Below are 25713 nucleotides of genomic sequence, written 5' to 3'. Positions count from 1 at the left end.
CATGACCTCACTTACATATAGAATCTAAAAAAGTCAAACTCACCGAAGCAGAGAGTAGAATGATGGTTACCAGAGGCTGTGGGGGAGGGATGGATGAGAAAAAGGAAGAGGTTGATCACTGTTTTTTTTTTGTTTTTTCTTTTTTGAGACGGAGTCTTGCTCTGTCTCCCAGGCTGGAGTGCAGTGGAGGGGTCTCGGCTCACTGCAAGCTCCACCTCCCGGGTCCATGCCATTCTCCTGCCTCAGCCTCCCGAGTAGCTGGGACTACAGGTGCCTGCCACCATGCCCAGCTAATTTTTTGTATTCTTAGTAGAGACGGGGTTTCACCGTGTTAGCCAGGACTGTCTCGAACTCTTGACCTCGTGATCCGCCCACCTCAGCCTCCCAAAGTGCTGGGATTACAGACGTGAGCCACCGCGCCCGGACATTTTTTTTTTTTTTTTTAAAGAATTGTGCTTAGATTTAGGTGTTATCTTTTATTTTATTTTTTAAAAATTGCTAATAACATTTGTAGAAATATATGAGGCACATAGGATATTTTGTTATGTGCATAGAATGTGTAATAATCAAGTTAGAGTGTTCAGGATAACCATCACCTTGACATTTATCATTTCTATGTGTTGGGAACATTTCAAGCCTTTTTTTTCTAGCTATTTAAAAATATGCAATACACTGTTGACTACAGTCACCCTACTCTGTTGTCAAACATTAGAACTTATTTCTTCTATCATATTTATTGCAGCACTATTCACAATAGCAAAGATATGGAACCAACTTAAATGTTTATCAATAGATGAATGGATAAAGAAAAGGTATACACACACACACACACAGTGGAATACTATTCAGCCATAAAAAGCATGACATTCTGTCATTTGCAGCAACATGGATGGAAGTAGAGGTTAATAGGGCAAGTGAAATGAGCCAGTCACAGAAAGACAGATATTGCCGTTCTGATTCATATGTGGGAGCTTAGAACAGCTAATATCATGGAGACAGAGAGTAGAATGATAGTGGCCAAGACTGAAATGGTGTGCATGTGGTGGGGCGCTGGCGGAGGGGAGGTGAAGAGGGATTCATAGGTCGTTTTGAACAAAGGGGTGAAAAGATTCACATTTTTACCTTTTTAGAAGGTTACTCTGGCTGCTGGCTGGAGGACTCACAAAAGGAAACGAAGAGTGGAAGCCGTGAGTCAAATTAGGAGGCTATTGCTGGTGATTTGGAAATAGCAGTGGAGGTGATGGGAGGTGGGAAGATTCAGGATGTGGTTTGTTTGTAGACCCAGCAGGACTGGCTGTAGTATTGCATGCAGACTGTAAAACCGAGGAGTCGGGGATGAGTATCGGCTCTTTGACCTGAGCAACGGAGTGAAGGGGTTGCCGACTGAGGTGGGAAATCTGTCAGAGAAATCGGTTTAGGGAATCATATCAAGTCCCTTTTGGTTATGTTACCTGTGATGCATCCGGGTGGAGATAAGCAGGCAATAGTATGCAGAAGTCTGGACTTCAGGGAGGAAGTTGAGAATCATTGGCTTCTAGATAATCTTTGAAGACATAGGGCTTGGTGAGAGCACCTAGGCAGTGAGTGTAGAAGAGAGGGCTGAGAAGCAAATGCTCGGGTGTTCCAATATGTAGTATTAGGAAGCAGGATGATAGCCTGCCAAGAAGACAAAGATGGAGAAGCTCTGAGCAGGAGGAAAGCCAGGTGCATAGTATGCCAAGAGCATGGAAAACAGAGTATTTTAAGAAGGAGGGAAGGGCCTGCTGAGTAACATCTTGCAGAGCAGTTCAGTAGAAGATGTGGTGGTTGATGGAGGTGGTGGTTAGTAGTGGGGGAAGCTTGAGATGATTGATTTGAGAAGATATAGAAGAGAATGAATTTGAAACTGGAGACAAGGAATACAGACAGCATGCTTAAAGCATTTTCCTATAAGGGGAAGCTGAGAAGTGAAGTCTCGGTCATTTCTGTTACTATGAGAGCTATTTCAACATGTTTTATGCTGATGGGATGATCCAACACAGAGAGTCTGAAACTCAGGGAACAGGTCTGAGCTGGAGAGAAAACTTTTTTTTTTTTTTTTTTTGAGATGGAGTTTCACTCTATCACTCAGGCTGGAGTGCAATGGCACGATCTCAACTCACTGCAACCACCTCCCTGGTTCAAGCAATTCTCCTGCCTCAGCCTCCTGAGTAGCTGGGATTACTGGTGCCCGCCACAATGCCTGGCTAATTTTTGTATTTTTGCATAGATGGGGTTTCACCATGTTGGTCAAGCTGGTCTTGAACTCCTGACCTCAGGTGATCCACCCAGTTCAGCCTCTCAAAATGCTGTGATTACAGATGTGAGCCACCACTACTAGCATGGGGATAAAATTTAAAAAGCATCATTCAGATGTTTGCAGCTCCACATTAAAGAAAAAAAAAATCAAACTGGCACAAACAACCAGATTTCTCATCTCACAAAACAGTAATTCTAGAGGTAGAGTAGGTTCTAGGGTTGATTGTTCCAGTGGCTCAATGATGTATATCAACAAAGTCCTCAAATCCATACCATCCCTATTCTCTGCCCTCCATTGTTGAGGCTTCATCTTAGGGATGCCAGTTGCCATCTGGGCAATGTACTTCCACGTTCAGCAGAAGAGAGCAACACCCCTCTCCCGGTAATCACTACAGCTATTCCCTTCAGTCTGATTAACCAGCTTAAGTCATGTAACCACAGTCACTGTTGAAATGTGTGCAATGGTTGGCTGAGAAATTAGATTCCATACCCGGAGTTGGGGATGATGCCAGATTCCTGTGGGTCACATGGACTCATGCATTAACAATGGGCTTTTGAACAAAATGTTGTGAAGGCGGAGAGGGAGAATGTTATGTGTGGATGCTGAACAAGTAGAAATCAATTTTATCTACAGGTATCATCATGGTGTAAAGAGCAATCAATACTGTCAGAGTGGGAGAAGTTTTCTCAGGAAATCCTGTAACTTGAGAGGGAAAGTGGATTAATTATTATTAAATTAAATTAAATTATTATTTACTATTATTTATTACAAAGAAAGACAAAACTTTCTTATATATGCCCCCAACTTATACATTAATATCTTTGAAATAGGGGTACTGGTAACTTCTCTATTTAGTGAGGCATAAAAGAATGAATATGGAAAAGTTTCATCTTTCGTCCTCAGCTAGGAGAGGCTTAGAGAAGGAAGCAAAAGGTCTCTCCATTGGCAAGAGGCAAAACTGGTCCTTGAGTTCAAGGAGAATGAGATGTGGGTCCTTTCTACTCTGTAGTATTCCTGTGGTGGATATTAGGAGCAGAAGCCCACTTCCCCGCATCCCAAATCAGATGGATGTATAAACAGGACAAGCTCAGGTTTGGTTTATGCTGTATCACCCACCTGGTTTTGAGAGATATCCATGTTAGCCTCTTGCCTCTGGGTGAGGCTAGCTCTCCTGGTGATCCTTCTTATTTAGACACAGGGCATGCTCTAGCCATTCATATTAAGATGAGAGATGTGGATGCAAGGGAGACCTCAAGGCTGATCTGTGAGTGAGAATTATTTAGGATGCAGACTGGTATCTGATATTGAATCTTCATTGCAGCAGAGTCTCTGTGTCTAAGTAGCAGCAAGTATGCATGGAAAATCTATGGGTTGGTTAAACAACACAGACAAATAAATGAAGGGCTCCAGCAAGGCAAGGTGTGGGGTCCAGGCAAGGTCTATAATTAGTCCAGAAGAATTCAGGTTAGGCCCATACAGGCAGGGCCACTTTAGAAACCTACAGGTCATCCCATGGACAAATGTCTCTAGTCTTAATGAACAGCTCTCTGAACTCAGTGTCTGGCCTAAACAACAGATAGCAGAATTTCTCCTCCTGACCAATGCTTAAGTCATGAGAGTAAGACTCCTTATAGTCAATGCTGTCTAGTGGAATGAGGATAAGTTTTGAAGATAGACTGGGGCTTGAATCCTGGGTCCATCACTTATTAGCTATATGGCTGTGGATAAGTGAGATTGCATTTCTCACCTGCAGTATCCTTATCTATTAAGTGGGAGTGTCAAGTGTTGTCATAGGAATATTGGGATGGTTAAATAAAATAATGCATATAAAGCTTTTTAGCATGTTCTAGACATATAGTAAGCACTCAATAAACTGTAGCTGTTATTATGGGAAGGACAGCTCAGTTCTTGTTTTTGTTTTTTGTTTGTTTGTTTGTTTTTGGTTTTTTTTTTAGATGGAGTCTTGCTCTGTTGCCCAGGCTGGAGTGCAGTGGTGCGATCTTGGCTCATTGCGAACTCTGCTTCCCGGGTTCAAGTGATTCTCCTGTCTCAGTCTCCCAAGCAGCTGGGACTACAGGCGCCCACCACCACGCCCAGCTAATTGGACAGCTCAGTTCTTAAGCCTTAAATGCACCTCCTACCAACCTACTCAGCAGGGCTCTGCAGAAACCTGTTGGAAGTAACAAGCAGGATGTCATTGTTGCATAGCATTGCTGTTAATTCCTGGCAAACTCCTGTGCCTTGGAGGATGATAAGGAGAATGAGAATGCAAGGACAATCATTTACTTTATTTAAGAAAAGCAGCCAGGCATGGCGGCTCATGCCTGTAATCCCAGCACTTTGGGAGGCTGAGGCAGGTGGATCACTTGATGCTGGGAGCTCGAGACCAGCCTGGCCAACACAGCAAAACCCCGTCTCTACAAAAAATACAAAAATTAGCTGGGTGTGGTGGTGTGTGCCTATAATTCCAGCCACTTGGGACGCCAAGGCAGGAGAATTGCTTGAACCTGGGAGGCGGAGGTTGCAATGAGCTGAGATTGTATCACTGCACTCCAGCCTGGGCAACAGAGCGAGACTCTGTCTCAAAAACAAAAACAAAAACCCCACAAAGAACAGGTTGAGACTATAACAACAGCAACACCTTGGCCAAACTTCCACAATGTGGGGCTGATGAAAAGAGAACAGAGAACACAAGAATGATCAATGAAATATACCTTCTTTGCTCACGTTTTTGTGAAAAGGCAATGAATGGCAGCACATTCTACCCACTTCTCCTAACTTCAAGATGGCAGCTCATGGGTTGATCATGCCAGACCCTTCAATTGCTCACAGTCACACACAGGAAATCTTGAGCAACTCAAGGGTCTGGCGTACCACTCACCACAAATCCTTAATCTGGCTTTAAAATGTCTTCATGACCAAGAATTGTACTCACTTTTCCAGTGTCTTCTCTTGACATTTAAACTTTGTTCACTCTGCTCTTGTGACATTGTTCTTATTTCCTTTAGCCTATCAATCTGAGCTCCTTCATGCCTCTGGGCTTTTGCACTTGGCATCTCTTCAGCCTGAACCACTCTTGCCTGAAACCCCTTCCTGACCCTTCCTTCCTTGACTGACTCCTAGTTTCACCTTAGGTCTTGGCTTACTGACATATCCTTGGGAACATCTTACCTGATTTTCCAGACTACTATTATATATGTTCCCTTAGCACCTTGACGTTCTTCACAGTAACTATCCAGTTGAAATTATTAATTCATAAAGTAATTACTATTAATATTGGGGTAATTATTTAATCTCTCTCTTGCTGGTCTGTACTGAGTAGGATAGACAGTATATTTCTTGAAAAAAATACAAGAAGTGCTATGCCAGAGAACTTAAAAGGTAAAATAATGGCCAAGGATTTTTGCCTTTCACTCATCCATATGCCATCCATCCATCCATCCTGTCCATCCATCCATCCACCCATCCATCCATCCTTCTAGCCATCCATCCATCCTTCTAGCCATCCATCAATCCACCCATCCATCCAACTATCCATCCGCTCTCTCTAGTACATCATTTAAGACAACAGACACTCTGAAGATTTGCTATGTATCAGGCCCTTGGTAAGCTCCATGGAGGTCCATTTATGCACTCATTTCTGCCATTCTTTTCAAATTTACTGGAAGATGCAATTATTTGCCATCATAGTGCCAAGGCCAAGTGGGCAAATATCTAAATCCAATTTCAAGGAGATTAATGAAGTGTGAAAAATGTGAGTTTACATGTGTTTTTAACTAAGAGGTAGGGGCAGGTTTGGGTAGAAAGCTAACTGAGTTGTTAGGATAACCGGTAGAGGCTAAGTTGGAGAAGATGATGCAGGCAAATGGCTGGAAGACTGATCCACATTTAAGTTGGGCATACATGGAGCTACTAGGAGCTCCTATAATGCACTACAGTGAGAAAGTGAGTTTATTTCCAAGGACTGGGTCAGGGATCAGCACTTGACCTTACCCAAGTCAATGCATTGGCAGTGGCTAAGGTCACTATGTTAGCCTCTGCCCCTGACTGCATTTCTGCCTATGCTTCCTTAACCAAGACTTAAACCTTGATAATTCTGACTGACACCTGATCTTCTCCATGGACCCTATTCTCTATATCCCTAAACCCCTTGTGGAGTCCCATTCCCTGAAGAGTGACTTCCAATTCTCTGACAGAGTTGTGAGGCTCTGTTCACCTGAGCTGCAGTTTCACCCTCAGATCTCCTAGTTGTCCATCCATATACCACTCACCCATCCATCCTTCCACCAGAATATCCTGGATTGAGCTTAAATTCACCCCTACCCATCACTCTTCCAGACGGTGAACTCAACTGGTTGCAAATGGTTCAAATGGTGCAAAATTTGGACTGGTTGCAAATGGTCCAAAAGTTCTTACTTCTCTGAATAATCCCTAAGTTATGAAGTAGTTCAGAGAATTAAATGAGTTAGTGTATGTAAAGGGCTTTAACAGTGCCTGCATGCAGTGGCAGGTGTCATTATTGCTGTTGTTAGTATGGATCTTTTAGGATGGAGTGCTGGAAAGCAAAGAACACTTATCCCAGCTTCACAAGACCTGGTTTTTCCCAAGGTCTGCAACTAATTTAAGTGTGATTTGAGGTAAGCCCCTTAATACCCTTGGATCTCAATTTTGCCATCTCAAGTCATCTCAAAGGCCCTCTTTAACTAGATCCTGGCTTATTTTCTACAGGCTTAATTCCCCAAATACTGGAATGGTGCATTAATTCATTGATAACTCTTATAGCATTAATTAAAAGACAACAATCAAATTGATTGAAGTCAAAAGAAGATTTTTTCACCTTTAGCTTACAAAATAATGTCAGTAGGGTTACCTTTCTGTTCCTTTTTCAGCTTGACTTTGCTTTGACTTGGCTTCCTGCTCAGGCAGTCACTCCCCTCAGGTACCTGCTGGCATGCCCTGTTTGTTCTCCCTAGCAGCCAAATAACCACAGCAGTGGCTTTTTTGCCAATCGTCTATCAGAAGTCCCAGAATTCACATCTCCAGGACTGAAGTGGGTCATGTGACTTTCTGAACCAATCACTGTGACCAGGGTGAGGGTTGGCCATGTTGCTTATGAAGCCCTGATGTTGATAATGAGAGTGGGTGCCAACAGCCTCATAAGATTAGGAGATGGAAGGACTGGGTGGAAGGACTGGAAACTGGAATGCTGTACTAGAAGAAGGAGAGATGGCTACAGGGTAGGCAGAACAATAGATGTCCATGGAAGGGGCACACAAATGGAGCCTGCCATAACCAGGCCCTGGTCTACCTCTCTGGAACTTTCTCTCTTCCCATTCCTTGAATGCCATATTCTTTCTTCTGCTTCCCTTCTCTTGCCAGAACACCTTCTTATCCTTGTCTGCTTGCTGAGCAGTTTCCCACCCTTCAAGAATTGTGAGGAACTGTTCTTCATTGTTCCTTCCTCTGTGTTCCCATAATGCCATGCTTAGATCTACATCTCAGAGACTATGATGATGCAATGCAACTGCTTATTCCCTGCCTGTCTCCTTCACTGAATTGTGAGTCCCAGAGGGCAGTGACTCTGAGATTTATCTTTGTAGCTCTAGTGCCTGGAGGAGTCGTGGTGCACAGTAGGCATTTAATAAATGTTTCTTGCATTAAAATGATTCAATCAAGTTGCAATTTATCTAAGCCTTGCCAGTGTCCCCAGTTGCGCATCATTTTCCTGTGTCCTAGAGGATGCTGAGAAGATCAATGTGACACAATTACAAAGGCCTGGGAGAGGAGGGCAGCCAGTGAATACAAGATTTTGTTCTTAGTGGTGTATTGTTTTTTAAGAGACCTTGGCACCTTGCATCTTGCCAGGAGCTGGACAAAAGAATTGGAAAGTTGTGACCAGAATGCCAAAGTGGATAAAAAAGTTCGGTTGGCAAATGCTGAAAACATCAGCTAAACAGCCCGTAATTTACATTGGATTAGCAAGTGAAAGATGAGGTGACCGCCACAACAATGCCTTCTTGGTGTATGAACATCTCATTTATAAAAATATTGATTTCACTTCTTTGGACATAATTGATTAATTATATTTTGGAAGAGAAAAATCGTTTCCAGGTCTCTGCAGGGTTTGCCTCACCTCATCTCACAATGTCTTGTTCTCCCAACTGCTGATAACCTTATTTTTCAAGAGCGCGACTTCTCCCTCTCTGGAAGTGGGAGGCCACAGAGTTTACAAGAAAATAGGAAGAGTCTGTCTCTGAGAGGCACCTAGGTAGACTGGAAAAAGAAATAGTCCAAGCATGGAATATCAGAGTCATAGTCTGAGCAATAGAAAGCACCGTTAGAAATGATGAAACTCAGAAGTCTTTGGTTTTCAAATCTTACAAGCCATCAATCATTGCATTTTGGAAGAGAATGGCAAAGAAAGTGAGAAATCTAAATCACATTAAAATTCTACTTTCTCTGTAATTAAAAGCCCAGTACATGTTCTCTATGAAAAATTAGAATAAAGAACAAAGTGAAATTAAAAATGATTTTCTATTATCATATGAAGAAAATAACTATATATATACATATATATAAAATATAATACACATATATAGTATAACCACAGTTGAAGGACAGTGACTTTTTTCCAATCATGTATCAAAATTCTCAGAAATCGCATCTCCAGGACTGAATTGGGTTATATGACCATCCCTGAACCAATCATTGTGACCTGGATGAGTGCTGGTCCATGTTGCACATGAACCCCTGACATTGATAATGGGAGTGGGTGCCATTGGCCTCATTGGATTGGGAGATGAAAGTGCATCTGTCCCGTCCACCTCCCAAACTGATGAGACTGGGATATACTTACTGGCCATACATATGTCTTCTTTGAGAAATGTCTATATATATATTGAGACAATATATATTTGAGAAATGTCTTTATATATTTAATTATATATATTTATATATAATTTAATTTATATATACATATTTATATATATATAATTTTAATATATATATGTATATATAAAATTTGAAATGGGGTCTCACCCTGTTTCCCAGGCTGGAGTGCAAAGGCATGCTCACGACTCACTGCAGCTTCAAACTCTTGGGTGCAAGCCTTCTTCCCATCTCAGCCTCCTGAGTAGTTGGGACCATACGCCTGTGCCACCATGCCCAGCTAATCTTTATTTTATGTTTTGTAGAGGTCTCACTATGTTGCCTAAGCTGGTCTCAAACTTGTGGGCTCAAGAAATCCTCCCACCTGGGCCTCCCAAAATGGTAGAATTACAGACATGAGCCACTATGCTCAGCCACTATTAATATTTCAAAATATGTATTTTTAATAATATTTTTACAATAGTAGAATTATAGAATTATTCTCTACATATTGCTTTGTAGCTTGCTCTTTTACATATTATGAACGATTGTGATGATTTCTTGCCCTTTATGACATAATTTTTAATGGACGAATAGTATTTTGTAATATATTTGCATAATAATGTCTTTATTTTTCCATTGTTGTGTATTTGGGGTGTTTCTTGTTTTACTATTAAAAATAACCATGTAATCAGCATTGTAATATATAAAGCTTTGCATATATTTGTAGATATACCTCCTTAGGCTCTATTTTTTAGAAGGCAAATTACTGGAGCAAAGGTTATTCCTATTTTCAGGATTTTGATATATGCTTAAAATTGCCAGAAAATATGCATCGATTTACACTTCTACTAGTGCTGATTTTCTTCCACCCTTGCCAAGACATGGTATTAGCATCATTTGCAAGTAGAAAGGTTGGCAACTTGACTAGTCAAAGAAAAGTGTCTCCTTATTTTTCTTTGCTTCTTTTTATAAACAACTTCATTGAAATATAATTTACCCATTTAACATGTTTGCTTCAGTGTTCAGTATATCCAGAAGATTGTGCAACCATCACTATAATCTAATTTTACAACATTTTCATCTCCCCAAAAGAAACTCTGTAACCATGAGAGGCACTTGTTTCCTCCCCTCCTTCCAAGACAGTCACTAATCCACTTTCTGCATCTTCATATTTGCTGATTTTGAACATTTTGTATAAAGTCCACTTTATATATATTCTGAAATCATACAATTTGTGGTCTTGTCTTTTTTTTTTCACTTAGCATAATGTTTTCAAGGTTCACCGATGTTATAGCATGTGGATCTTGTTTATTCCTTGTAAAGCTGAATGTGATTCCAATGTATGGATAGACCACATCGTTTATCCATTCTTCTGTTGATGGATATTACGTTGTTTCCCCTTTTTGGCTATTATGAATAACATTGCTATGAACATTTGTGTAGGAGTTTTTCTGTGGATGTATGTTTTCATTTCTTTTGGGTATACACCTAGGAGTTGAACTGCTGGAGCGTACTGTAATGATGCAGAGCAGATGAACTCCAAAATTGAGGCTTAGCCTGGGAGGGCTCTTGGCTAAACCCAGGAAAGAATTCAAGGGTACTGGAGCCTGCTGGGTGATGGTGTTGGGGAAGGGAGGACATTAGGAAAAATAACTAATGCATGCTGGGCTTAATACCTAGGTGATGGGTTGATAGGTGCAGCAAACTACCATGGCACATGTTTACCTGCATAACAAACCCATACATCCTGCACATGTACCCTGGAACTTAAAATACAAATAAATAATAATTAAAAAAAAGAATTCAAGGGTGAGCCAGTGGTGTTAAACAGCAACTTTTATTGAAGCCACAGTGCACAGCAGCAGCAAGAGGGACTTTTTCTTGCTGAGCAGGGCTACCCCATAGGCAGTGTGTCCAGAGTAGCAGCTAAAAGGCAGGGCTGCACTCATATTTACACCCATTTTTAATTACATGCAAATTGAGGTATGGTTTATGCAGAAATTTCTAGGAAAAGGGTGGTAACTTTTGGGTCTGTAGGGTGTTTGCTATGGAAAAGGGCACTAACTTCTGGGAAATGCCATGGCAATGGTAAACTGACCTGGGACACATGTGGGCATGTCATAAGGAAAGCTGCTTTCACCCCTGCCCTGTTTTAACCAGCTCTCATTTTTGTGCAGTGTCCGAGCCCCACCTCTGGAGTTCAGTTCCACCTCTTACCTCAGTAAGTCTATGCATTTAACCTTTTGGAGACCTGCTGGACTATCTTCCAAAGCCATTCCACTACTTCACATACTTCACATTCCCACCAACAATGAATGAGGGTCCTTATTCCTCCACATCTTTGCTAAAACTTATTGCCCATCTGTCTTTCTTTTATTATGGTCATTTTACTGGGAGAGAAGTGGTATCTCATTGTGGCTTTTTTTTTTTTTTTTTTTTGAGACAGAGTTTTGCTGTGTCGTCCAGGCTGGGGTGCAATGGTGAGATCTTGGCTCACTGTAACCTCTGCCTCCCCAGTTCAAGCAATTCCCCTGCCTCAGCCTCCCGAGTAGCTGGGATTACAGGCACCTGCCACCACACCAGGCTAATTTTTATAATTTTAGTAGAGACGGGGTTTCACCATTTTGGCCAGGCTGGTCTTGAACTCTTGAGCTCAAGTGATCTGCCCACCTCGGCCTCCAAAAGCGCTGGGATTATAGGCGTGAGCCACTGTGCCTGGCTTCATTTTGGCTTTGATTTGCATTTCCCTGGTGGCTAATGATGTTGAGCATCTTTTCATGTCCTTATTATCTGTACATGTATCTTCTTTGAGAAATGGCTACTTAGATCCTTTGGTCATTTTGAAAAAGGTTATCTCTCTTTTTATTTTGAGTTTGAGTTCTTGATATGTTTTAGATATGAATTCCTTATCAGATATATGATTTACAAGTATCTTCTCTCAAATTGTCAATTGCCTTTTTCATTTCTTGGTGATATTATTTGCAGCACAAAGTTTTTAATTTTGATTAAGTCCAATGTATCTTATTTTTTTTCTTATTTCTCTTGTGTTTTTGTGGTCATAGCTAAGAAACCAACCATTGCATCACCCAAAGTCAGAAAGATTTACTCTAATGTTTTCTTCTAATTGTTGATATATTTAGCTCTTACATTTAGGTCTGCTGAATTTTTTAAAAGTCAATACTGAGGTTGCACATTCATATTTTTTCTTTTGTGAATTTTATGCCCATCTGCTTTGTTCATTTCTCCATTAGGTAGGTTTCTAAAAATTGATTTTTGTGAATAATTTATATATCGAAAGTTAATGCTTTGTCTTATTCGCTGCTATTTTATTTTCTTGTTTGTGTTTTGCCTAGTAATTTTACTGTGCTTTGGCTAGTAGCTTTTAAAAAGTTATTATTTTTTAACCAGTTAGTAAGCAAGGGGACCAGGCTCCTGGGTACAGGGTAAAAGAGAGGATTGTCCTCTTGGGCTGCATCTGTGATCGGGCTTATGACTGCACCACAGAATTATATCCCTTCTATTATAATTTCCTGGTAAATGGGTAAAAAATGTGTAATCTTGGATCTCAAGCAACTCAAGACAAATAGAAATTTGGATTTTTGTTTAGGAACGCAGACTTCGGCATTCTTTGGCACTCTTTGGCTCAAATCCTTGTCCTGATATTCACTAGGTAAGTGACCTCAGATAAAGAGGTTGGTGTCTTTCAGGTCATCTTTTTCATCTGCAAATTTGGGGTGTTTATCCCTGTATCACGAAGTTATTGTAATGAGTCACTGAGGGAGAATGGGAGAATCTGTGGCACTGACAACGTGATGAATCAGAAACCTACAAATCCCCCCACTAGAAATATCTAGAAATGCTGGAAATAGTGTAGTTATAATTTTACATGCCCAGATGAGCTTGCAAAAAAGAAAGAGAGATTCTTTAATTGATAGAAAACTGGGAGAATAGACATGAAAGTGGGCAGCGTGTCCATGTCGAGGGTGTGTGTGTGTGTTCATCAATTTTACAATCTGGGGAAGTGGGTTTTATTAGTATGCACTGAGGGCAGAGGCAAAGTCTTTAACCACAGAGTGTAGGATACGGGGAGGGACTGAGCCTTCACTCACAAAAAAATAGAACCCTTGAAAGACTGCTTCTTCTGAGAAAGGGTAGATGGAGAAAAATCCACCCCCCAATCCCAGTCAAGGGAGGAGACAGGAAGTTTGTCTGTTCATGCTCAATCTCTGGGTGGAAAAAAACCCTGTGTAACTTCAAAACACAGCCCTCCTGTTACTTACCTACGTTTGATATTCAAATTTATCCAGAATATCCCCAAGCTGAGAAAGTAAAACATCAGTCTTGGATTTTTCTTTTCTGAAAATTATTACTGAGGGCAGAAGAGGAAACATTTCCTACTCATTTCACGAGACAGAACATTGACATCAAAAGCTAACAAGGACAGTATAAGAAAGTAAGATTTTAGGCTGGGCAAGGTGGCTAACTCCTGTAATCCCAGCACTTTGGAAGGCCGAAGTGGGCAGATCACTTGAGGTCAGGAGTTCTAGATCAGCCTGGCCAACATGGTGAAACCCCATCTCTACTAAAAAGTACAAAAATTAGCCGGGCATGGTGGCGGGTGCCTGTAATCCCAGCTACTCAAAAGGCTGAGACAGGAGAATCACTTGAACCCGGGAGGCGGAGGTTGCAGTGAGCCGAGATCATGCTGTTGCACTCCGGCCTGGGCAACAAGAGCGAGACTCCGAATCAAAAAAAAGAGAAAGTAAGTAAGATTTTTTTAGGCCAATTTCATTTATAAACATAGATGAAAAAAAAAAACCCAAGCAAGTTGTTACTTAAAAAGTGTCCAGCAATGCTTGAAACAGAAAACACATGATGTCCAAGTTGAGTATATTCTAAGGATGTAAATTTGGATCATATTAGATAATCAATAAATTTAATTTACCCTCTAAACAGGTTAAAGGAGAAATAGCTTGTAATAATTTCACTAAGTGTAGAAAAAGCTGACAAAAATTCTTAGCAAAAGAAGAATAAAAGAGAATTTCCCCTAGACTGATGTAAAAATCCTCTCAGAAATATCAAATTTAATAGAAAATTGAGGAAAGCATCTGCTTTAAGACCAAGAATGAGAAAATGGTATCTACTGTCACTACTTCTATTTAATATTGTACTGGCAGTCCTAGCCAGTAATGTAAGAAAATAAATAAAAGCTGTAAGTTAGAGAAGAAGAAAAAAACTGTCAATGTTCCCAGATGATATAATTATTTACACAGAAAATTCAGAAGAACTTACAGATAAATTATTAAAATTAGTAAGAGAATTTAGGATAGTTCTTGCACAAACATTTAATATACAAAAATAAATTGCATTTCTTGTAAGCAGCCACAAATGGGTAGAAAATGTAATAAAATATATACCATTTATAACACTATATGTAAATAAAACTAAATCTAAAGATTTGCAAGAACTATAAGGAGAAAATTATTAAATTTTACTGAAAGAAGTTAAAGGAGACATAAAGGGATATTTTATGTGTATGGATAAGAAGACTCAGCTTCATAAAGCTGTCACTTCTTCCCAAGTTGATCTAAAGAGTCAATGCTATTCTTTTTAAGATTCCAACAGGTTTTGTTTTCTTTGTAGAACTGGATGTTAACACAGTACTAAATTTTATGAAAAAATGAAGAGATAAGAATATCTAAGATACTCATTAAGCAGAAAAAAAGGGGAAATGTCTTATCTCACTAAAAACTAGTATAAAGCTATATTAGTTAAAATTATAATGATTCTATGCTTATTAAGATAGTGTTACATATGGATGGACAACCAGTATCCCTACCTCACACTATACACAAAAATCAATTCCAGGTAGATTAAATATTTAAATGTGAAAGGCAAACATAAAATCTTTTAGAAGACAGTATTGCATAATTTATTTGTGATTTGCATCAGTGAATCATATTTTTTTTTGAGACAGAGTCTCGCTCTGTCGCCCAGGCTAGACTGTAGTGGCACAATCTCGGCTCACTGCCAGCTCCACCTCCCGGCAGTGAACCATATTTTTAAGGCAATACTTGAAAAGTACAAATCGGCTGGGCACAGTGACTCATGCTTGTAGTCCCAGCACTCTGGGAGGCTGAAGAGGGAGGATTACTTGAGGCCAGGAGTTTGAAACCAGCCTGGGGCAACATAGTGAGACCCCATATATACATAAAAGTAAAAAAGCAAAAATTAGCCCAGCATGGTGGCACATGACTGTAGTCCCAGCTACTCAGGAGGATTCCTTGAGCCCATAAATTTGAGACTAGAGTGATCTATAATTGTGCCGTTGTACTTCATCCTGGGTGACAGAGCAAGACCACATCTATTACAGAAGGAAAGAAAGAAAGAAAGAAAGAAAGAAAGAAAGAAAGAAAGAAAGGTACAAGTTATAAAGGGAAAGATTAATAAATTTGATTACATAAACAAACGCCTATAAAACAAATAATAAACAAAATGAGAGTTAAAATACAAGCCGCAAAGTGAGAACAATGAAATTGAAAAATAAACAAGCAACTTGTAAAAGACATCACGTAAGTGGCAATGTAAATGTCATTCACCATGCAACATTATGGTCAAATGTATTAATATTTGGAGAAATAAAAATGAAAACAACCATGAGACATCATATCACATCGCCTAATTGGCTGAAAAAAACAGGCAATATCAATTTTTGGTAAGTCCAAGACATGATGGCAAATTGTACACATTTCTGATAGGAGGATGAATTTGTAACCACTTTGGAAAGCAATTTGGCTCTCTCTGGTAAAAGTGAAGATAATTATACCCTATGAACAAGCAATTCACCAATTCTCTAGGAATATATCCTTGAGAAATGCTTGCTCATGTGCAGCATGAGACACATACAGGGAGGACCAGAGAAGAGCATTTTATAATATCAGGAGGAATGAAAATACTTATCAGCTTTGGAAGGGAAAATTACATTTTGGTACATACAATGGGATTCTAAACAGCAGTGGAAATGAACTTAATGCTACATGCAGCAACAAGGAGGAATCTCAAAAACATAATAAATTGAGCAAAAACGGCAAATTGCCAATGAATAATATGCTACTATTCTATTTATTTAAAGTTCAAAATTCATAGAAAATTAAACAATAGGTCGTTTAGTGATACAAACATGGTACAATTGTAAAGAAAACAGTGGAATGATAAGCTCAAATGACAAGCAGGAGGGGGCTGGATCTGAGGGAGAGGGGCCAGGCTAAGATCCGGGAGGGACCTGCGAGCAGCTTCAAAGGTACTTGTGATGTTCTGTTTCTTAAACTGGGTGTTGGGTACACAGGTGTCCATGGCATTGCTTCCTGTCTTAACCATATGTTATAAATATTCATTTGGATTTATTCAATGTTGCATCACACCAGTCAAGAATCTTTTTCTGGAAAGAGCTATGTAATAAATATTTTAGGGCTTTTCCAGTCACAAAGTCTTTGTCACAACTACTAAAATCTGCTGTCTTAGTCTGAAAGCAGCCATAGGTAATACATAAATGATGAGTGTGCTTGTGTACCAATAAAACATTATTTACAAAAGCATGTGGTGGTGGGACTTGGCCATTAGACATTAGTTTGCTGACCCCTCTTTTGTAAGATTAATTAAAAATTGGGCCAGGCACGGTGGCTCACACCTGTAATCCCAGCACTTTGGGAGGCCAAGGGGGGCAGATCACCTGAGGTCAGGAGTTCGAGACCAACCTGGCCAACATGACAAACCCATCTCTACTAGAAATACAAAAAAATCCCTGTAGTCCCACCTACTCAGGAGGCTGAGGCAGGAGAATCACTTGAACCTGGGAGGCGGAGGTTGCGGTGAGCTGAGATCACACCACAGCACTCCAGCCTGGGCAACAGAGTGAGACTCCGTCTCAAAATAAATAAATAAATAAATAAAATTAAATAAGTAAATAAAAAATAGTAGGGAGGGAGGCAAGGGTTGAGAAACCGCTTATAGGATACTATGTTCACTATTTGGGTGGTAGATTTAATTGAAGCCCCAAATCTCAGCATTGCACAATATATGTACGTAACAAACTTGCACATATACCCCCTGAATGTAAAATAAAAAATAAAAAATATATATAAAATATATATATTTTATATATAAAATATATATAAAAAATAAAAAATATATATATATATCAGCATTTACTTAAAGAAATCTTATATATAATACATATACTTATATATATTATATATAATACTTATATATACATTTATATACTTACAGAGAGTACCTATATTAACATAAAACAAAAAAATTGTAAAGAGAAATTTATTATTAATGATGAAAAGAGTTGGTACATAATGGTAATAGGATTGATTCTTCAGGAAGAGATAGGTTTTCTGGACTTGCACAGCCCAAGAAGATAGGTTAAAAATGTATAAAGTAGGTATTGACAACATTACAAGGGTAAGTACACAAATCTACAATCAGAATGAGAGAGTTTAACATACCTCTCTTAGTAATTGATAAGTGAAACTGACAAAACTTTATAAGGCTGTAGAAAATTTGAGTAACAAAAGTAGCACATTTTGAGCAAATGAACATATATACAATTTTGCAGGTAATATTTAGAGAATATAAAAATTCTTGTCTAAAACACATGGAATATTTATAAAAGCTGAGTATGTGGTCCAGCCACATAGTAAATCTAAATTACCAATAAATACCACATCCTTTAACCACAATGCTGTAAAATTAGAAAGCAAAAAAATATATTTTGTAATTTAACAATGTATGTGTAGATAATTCATGTATCAAAGAAAAAATCACAATGGATATTTAAAAATATGTATAACAATAAAAAATAAAACTTTTCATGTCAAAAATCATGAGATACAGCTAATGTAGTGACAAAATCCTTGTGCCTTTGGTAATTTTCCCTCCTGTGCCTCCTTGTCTGACACAGCCTCCTGTCCCTAGACAATCACTAATCTGCTTTCTGTTGCAATAGATTAGTATTCCTTTTTCAGAATTTAATAGTAATCAAATAATACAATATGTATCTTTTCCATCTGCCTTAGTTTATTCTAAGTAACTACTTTAAGATTTATTTGTGTTATATGTCAGTAATTCACTCCTTTTTATTGCTGCAAAGTAGTATTCCCTTGTATGGATATACCACCTTTTGTTTATCCATTATCTGTTGATAGACATTTGGGTTGCTCCCTGTTTTTGGCTACTTTAAATAAAGCTGCTGTGAACGTGGGCATGCGAGTTCTTGTCTAGACTTACACTTTCATTTCTTTTGCATAAATACTTAGGAGTGAAGTGGCAGGATCATAAGATAGGTGTATGTTTGACCCTTTATGAACTGCCAAGCTAATTTTCCAAATGTCTTGGAACCATTTCACATTTCCACTAGCAGTGTACAAGATTTCAGTGGCACCATGTCCTTGCCAACACATAATGTGGTCAGGTTATAATATTTTAGACAATCTAATAGGTATGTAGTGGTAACTCATTGTAGTTTTCTTTCTTTCTTTCTCTCTTTCTCTTTCTTTCTTTCTCTTTCTTTTCTTTCTTTCTTTCCTTCTTTTCTTTCTTTCTTTCTTTCTTTCTTTTCTTTCTTTCTCTCTCTTTCTTTTCTTTCTTTCTTTCCTTCTTCCTTTCTCTTTCTCTCTCCCTTTCTCTCTCTCTCTCTCTCTCTCTTTCTTTCTTTCTTTTTTTTTTTGATGGAGTCTCGCTCTATCACCCAGGCTGGAGTGCAGTCACGCGATCTCGGCTCACTGCAACTGCCGCCTCCCAGGTTCATTGTAGTTTTCTTGTGCATTTCCCTAATGGGTAATGATGTTGATCATCTTTTCATGTACTTATTTTGCCAGCTGCATTTATTCTTTGTTAAAGTGTCTGTTAAAATCTTTTGTCTAATATTAGTTTTTAAAATTATTATTATAGCATCTTTTCCTTACCTCAGGAGGATGATAAGTTCCAAGACCCCCAGTGGAGGCCTTGGAACTTGGAAGCAGTGGATAGAAGCAAACCTATATATGCTATGTTTTATTGATCTGATAACTGAGATGGCTACTAAGTGACTAACTGGCAAATAGTGTCTACGGGGTAGATACACTGGACAAAGAAATGATGTATGTCCTGAGCTGGACAGAGCCATATGACTCAATATTTTATCACATTGCTCAAAATGGCATTCAATTGGAAACCTATGAATTGCTTATTTCTGGAATTTTTCATTTAATATTTTTGGACTGAAGTTGACTGTGGGTAACTGATACTGTCGAAATTGAAATCTCAGATAAGGGGGAACTACTGTATATATTCTGGGTAAAAATCCTTTAAAAAATCAGATATATGCCAGATGTGGTGGCTTGCACCTGTAATCCCAGCTATGTGGGAGGCTGAGGCAGGAGAATGACTTGAGGCCAGGAGTTCAAGATCAGCCTGGGCAACACAGCAAGCCCTTGTCCCTAAAAACAAAAATGCATATATTGCCAGACATGGTGGCATTTATCTGTAGTTCCAGCTACTTGAGAGGTGGAGGCAAGAAGATCTCTGAAGCCCAGAAGTTCAAGGCTGCAGTGAGCTATGATTGCACCACTGCCCTCCAGCCTGGGTGACAGGGCTAGACCTCATCTAAAAAAAGCCTCACAAAACATCAGCTGTATAATTGGCTAATATTTTATCTGCATCTTTTCTTTTCATTGTGTTAACAATCTCTTGTTTAAGCAGCTTTCTTGAGGCACATATACCATAAAATGTATATGTATATATAATTTATATTTAGTATTATAAAATTCACCCATTCTTAGTGAACAATTGATTTTTTTTCAAATTCACAGGATTGTGCAGTAATCACAACAGCTCAAGTTTAGAATATTCCATCACCCAGTAAAAATTTCTGTACATCCATTTAGTTACTTCCTATTTCTATCTCTAGCTGCAGGCAACTGATCTGCTTTCTGATTCTCTGGATTTGCCTTTTTCTGGACATTTCATATAAACGGAGTCATCCAGTAGGTAATCTTGACACTTTCACTTAGCCCAGTGATTTTGAGGTTCATCCCTGTTGTTGCTTGCATCAGTAGTTCATTCTCTTTTATTTCTGAATGGTATCCATTCATTAGTTGATGGACATTTGGGTTGTTTCAAGTTTTTAATTGTTACGAATAATGCTGCTATGAACATTTGTGAATAAGTTTTGTCCTGCCAGATTCATTTGTTTCCCTTTGGTAGATACCAAAGAGGGAAAATATGGGTCTTATATTAAATTTATGTTTAAATGTTTGAGGACCCAACAAACTTTCTTCTATAGTGGCTGTATCATGATTTATTCCCATCAGCAATGTTTAAGGGTTCCAGTTTCTTCATACACTTGCCAATACTTGCTATTATTTGACTTTTTAAAATTGTTTCCATTTGGTGCATGTGAAGTAGTATCTCATGATTTAAATTTGATTTCCTGTAATTGTTAATTAAGCATCTTTTTGTGTGTTTATGGTCATTTGTATATCTTCTCTGGTAAACATTTTTATTCAAATAGTTTATACATTTTAAAATTCAGCCATAATTTCTTCAAATATTTTTCATTCCAGTTTCACATACATCAGGGAACTTAAAGTTGTCTTACAGTTCACTGATGCTCTGCTCATTTTCAGATCTTTGTGTTTCATTTTGGGTAGTTTCAATGGCCATGTTTTCCATTTCACTGATCTTTTCTTCTGCCACATCTTATCTGTTGTGAATTCATCCCATTCTGTGTATTTCTCATCTGAGACATTTTAGTTTTTGTTTCCAGAAGTTGATTTTATGTCTTTTATTTTTTCTGTGTCTCTAAGTAACATCTTCAAAGTTTTCTCTGGCTTCTATTTCCTAATTCTATCAACTGGGTCTATTCTGTATCAGTTTTGATTGATTGTTTTCTTACTTATGGGCTATATTTTCTTGTGTTTTTGATGCTTGGTAATTTTTGATTGAATGTCAATTTTGGTTTTGAATTTTATTTTGCTGTGTGCTAGACATATATTTTTTTCTCGAACTTTGTTCTTGGATGTGATTGCATTACTTGAAACCTGTTTGGGTCTCACACTGAAGTTTTGTTGGGTGAGGCCAGAGCAGCACTTACTCGAGGTTAATATTGCCTCCCCGCTGTGGCAAACCCTTTTATTACATTGTCCAGTGTTCTGGGAATAATGAGGTTTTCCCATAATGACTGGTGGGAAACAGTCAGTATGTCCTGGCCTTATGTGATTCTTAAGTATTGTACCATATAATCCTTTTTTTTTTTTTTAGACAGGGTCTTGCTCTGTTGCCCAGGCTGGGGTGCAGTGGCACCATCATAGCTCACTGCAGCATCAAACTCCTGGACTCAAATGATTCTCCCACCTTAGCCTCCTGAATAGTTGAGACTATAAGCACATGCCACCACATCTGGTTAATTTATTTTTATGTTTATTTTTGTTGAAGTGAATCTTGCTATGTTGTCCAGTCTGGTCTTGAACTCCTGAGTCTTCCCACCTCAGCTTCCCAAAGTGCTGGGATTACAGGCATGAGCCACCATGCCCAGCCAGTACCCTGTAATCCCTAACAATGATTCTTTACTTAACCTCATGGAGTTTTCTCACATTCCTGAGCTGATCAGTACCTACCTGAAGACTCACTCTGGACCTATGCCTATCTCTGGATATCTCTCTTTCTGGTTAGCTTTCTCTTCTCTGGTATCTTGTCCTGATAATTCCAGCCACCCTGGCATTTCTGGACTCTCAGACCCCATCTCTTTAATTCACCAAGGCCGCTCGCTCTGCCTGGGTCACCTTTGTATGCTTCAGCTTGGAACCGTCTCTGGGCAGGAAGCTGGAGTGATTCCGGTGCTCGCCTCGTTTCGTCTTATCTCAGACATCATTGTTCTTTGCCTAATGTCCGATGTTTTGAGAACCATTGTTTCATAATTTTTTAAATTTTGAATTATTTTAAAATATCATAATTATGAAATGATTTTTGTAGATGTTTCAAGGGAGAAGTTAAACCCAGTTTCTGTTTTTCCATCTTGGACAGAAAAGGAAATACTACTACTCAATATTGAACTAAAGTCACAATGACAGTGTAATACGCCACAGGCCCAGGTGCCTGCACCTGTACACGCAAAGAAATAACAGGTGTAACAAATGCAAAGGAAGAAACAAAGCTGTCCCTATTCATAGTTCCTATAACTTCATAGAAAATTCTACAGAATATACAGCCATATTAATAATAAATATGAGTCCAACAAGTTGCTGCATACATGATCAATGTACAGGAAAAAAATCAATCAGGCTCTTAAACACCAGCTAGAAACAATTAAAAACAATAAAGACAATTAAAAACAATAAAGACAATAAAAATATCATTGTAATAAAAACTATAAATTCATTAGAGATCTATTTAGCAGGAGACATGCTTAAACTTTATGGAGAAAAATATAACATCCTACTGAAAAACATATGAAAAGACCCACTGAAATGGGGAACTCATGTTGGTTGCATACATTAGGAAAATCTCAGTTAAGATGGCAATTTTCTATATATTCATCTATACATTTTTTAAAAAATTTTATTTTACTCTAAGTTCTGGGATACATGTGCTGATCGTGCAGGTTTGTTACATAGGTATGCATTTGCTATGGTGGTTTGCTGCACCTATCAACTTGTCATCTAGGTTTTAAGCCCCACATGCATTAGGTATTTGTCCTAATGCTCTCCCTCCTTTTGTCCCCCACCCCCAACAGGCACTGGTGTGTGATGTTCCCCTCCCTGAGTCCATGTGTTCTCATTGTTCAACACCCACTTATGAGTGAGAGCATGTGGTATTTGGTTTTCTGTTCCTGTGTTAGTTATATTCATCTATATCTTTATGCAATTGCTATACAAATGCCCAAATCCTTCCTATTATTATTGCTGTTGTTGTTATTATTTTGGCGGAACTTGATAGGAGGATCTATGAAATTCATTTGGGAAAGTAAGGGCCAAGAAGTTCCAAGGCAATTCCGAAGAAGACAAATAAAGACAGAACATTTCCTTCTTAGGTGTCAAGATTACTGTAAAGCTGCTATAGTCAGGGCATAGTCAGGAGAGACAGACCACACCAGTTGTTTTAACAGAGAGGATTTAATATAAGGAACTGCAAACTGGGTATAAAAATGTTGAGTATGTAAATAAAGGGTGAAAAAAGACACAACGAGATCACAGAGGCAGTAATGACAGGCATCATCTACTAACTCTGGGACTGAGGAGGAAAGGAGAGTGGCTGGGATTGTTAAAAGTCAATGCTCAGGGGAGAGTCTGCATGACTGCGACTGAGTTTTGAAGTGGGGGCTCACAAGAGTGTTGAGTTCTGAGATTGCTGAGCTGGCAACTGGAGTCTCCGAGGGCGACATAATGAAGCTGGCTATGCAACTGTTGGGAAAACTGCCAACTGGTTGAACTACTGAGCCATGATAGACCGGTGCTCCCTGGCTGAAGATGTGAGGGTGGGGTGAGACACATAGGGATTATAACCAGATAAGAAGGAGCAAGTCCTTATTCCTCTCCCCCAAGCCTTTCCATCTCTTTTGAGAGCCCACTATTGGCAAAGCCTAACAGGGGACCTAACCTCAACTTAACCTTAATCCTATCCTCAGTTCTAAACCTAACCCAAACCCCAAATTGCAAAGCAGAAATGGGATTTGCAGAGTCCCGGTCCCAGCACCACAAAGCAGAGAGCAGAAGGGTGGATTTGGAGCAGAGGCATGGTAACTTAATAACTGAAACTGCCACACATAATGAAAACAGTGTGGTACCAGCACAGGAATGGAAAAATAGAACAATGTTTCAAATCCATCCAGACACGGACCTTCTTTTAATAAGGGAGTTTGGTACATGACATTCTAAATTAGTGAATGATTAGTGCTGAGAAAACTTGCTTTCCATATGAGGAGAAAAAAACTTAGATGCTTAACTTTATACCTTATGAAAAATATATTCCAGATATATTCAAATTATATATGTGAAAATCAATGATGTAAAACCTTCAGAAGAAAGCCTAGGAGAAACTTTTTTATGAGGGTGGTGGGGAAAAGGTTCTTAAATATACCAGGAGCCACAAAGAAGAGTCTGATAGACATCACTACATTAAATGAAAACTTTTGTATGACAAAATACATCTTATTCCTTTGGAGCAGAAAACCTGAGAAAGATTCTTGCAGACCATGTAATTACTAAGGAATTAGTATCTAGGATGTATTAAGAACCCTCCCCAAATCATTAAAAAACAAAGAATCTAATAATGACAAACTACATAAAAAAGTAATTCAAAGGAAAGGAAAGCTTGATATCCCACAGACTATAAAAATATTCTCGGCCGGGCGCGGTGGCTCAAGCCTGTAATCCCAGCACTTTGGGAGGCCGAGGTGGATGGATCACGAGGTCAGGAGACCGAGACCATCTTGGCTAACACGGTGAAACCCTGTCTCTACTAAAAAAAATACAAAAAATTAGCCAGACGTGGTGGCGGGCACCTGTACTCCCAGCTACTCGGGAGGCCGAGGCAGGAGAATGGCGTGAACCCGGGAGGCGGAGCTTGCAGTGAGCCGAGATCGCGCCACTGCACTCCAGCCTGGGTGACAGAGCGAGACTCCATCTCAAAAAAAAAAAAAAAAAAATTCTCAATGCCACTATTGGGTCTATTCAAAATATAGGCAGTGAAATACCATTTTGTACTTTTCAGATCGACAAAATCAATAAATCTGGTAACACAAGTGTTGGTGAGGATATGGGAAAATGGAAATTTATGTTTCTGATGAGAGTATAAATAGGTAAAGCCCCTTTGGACAGCAATTTGGCATTACCTAGTACAGTTGAAGATATCCACACTGATTATCTACCAATTCCATTTCTGAATGTTTGTGCTGGAAACACTCCCTTATGTGCCCAAGGAGAACTATACAGGAATGGTTATTGTTGTAGTTCGTAATTGCAAGAATGTGAAAACAACCAACATTCTCTCAACTGGGGAATGGTAAATAAATTGTAGTTTATGCACAACAGGATATGATATTGCAGTTTAAATGAGTGAATGAGATCCACATGAATCACTGTAGATAAACTGAAAAACAATAAGTTTGAGAGGAGAGCAAGTTTTAAAAGAATACTGCATACAAAATTTTTAAATCCACAAAATTATATGTATATGGACAGCATATTTCTATGTACACACACATATATAATATAGTTTATATATAATATTACATATCTACAAAAATTAACACAAACATAACTGTGATTCAGTTAGACCCATTCATTATTGAGGTTACCTCTGGGGAAGGACAGAAGTAGAGAAAAGAATAAGGAAAACTGAGGAGGAGTTTACTAGTATCTGTAACATTTTGTTTCTTTACAAAGAGTTTTAAAGCAATATGGTAAAATGTTAACATCTGTTTAATCTTGGAAAAGAGTATATATATGTGTCTGACATGTTACGTTTTGTAAGTTTGGAAGGTTGTATAACTAGAAAGAAAAAAAGAAAAGATTAAATGGGAT

The sequence above is a fragment of the Pan troglodytes genome, chromosome 18 (genome assembly GCF_028858775.2).
Source record: "Pan troglodytes isolate AG18354 chromosome 18, NHGRI_mPanTro3-v2.0_pri, whole genome shotgun sequence".
Taxonomy (NCBI): domain Eukaryota; kingdom Metazoa; phylum Chordata; class Mammalia; order Primates; family Hominidae; genus Pan; species Pan troglodytes.
The sequence above is the reverse complement of the archived record's forward strand: the minus strand, read 5'-3'. Positions refer to the sequence as shown.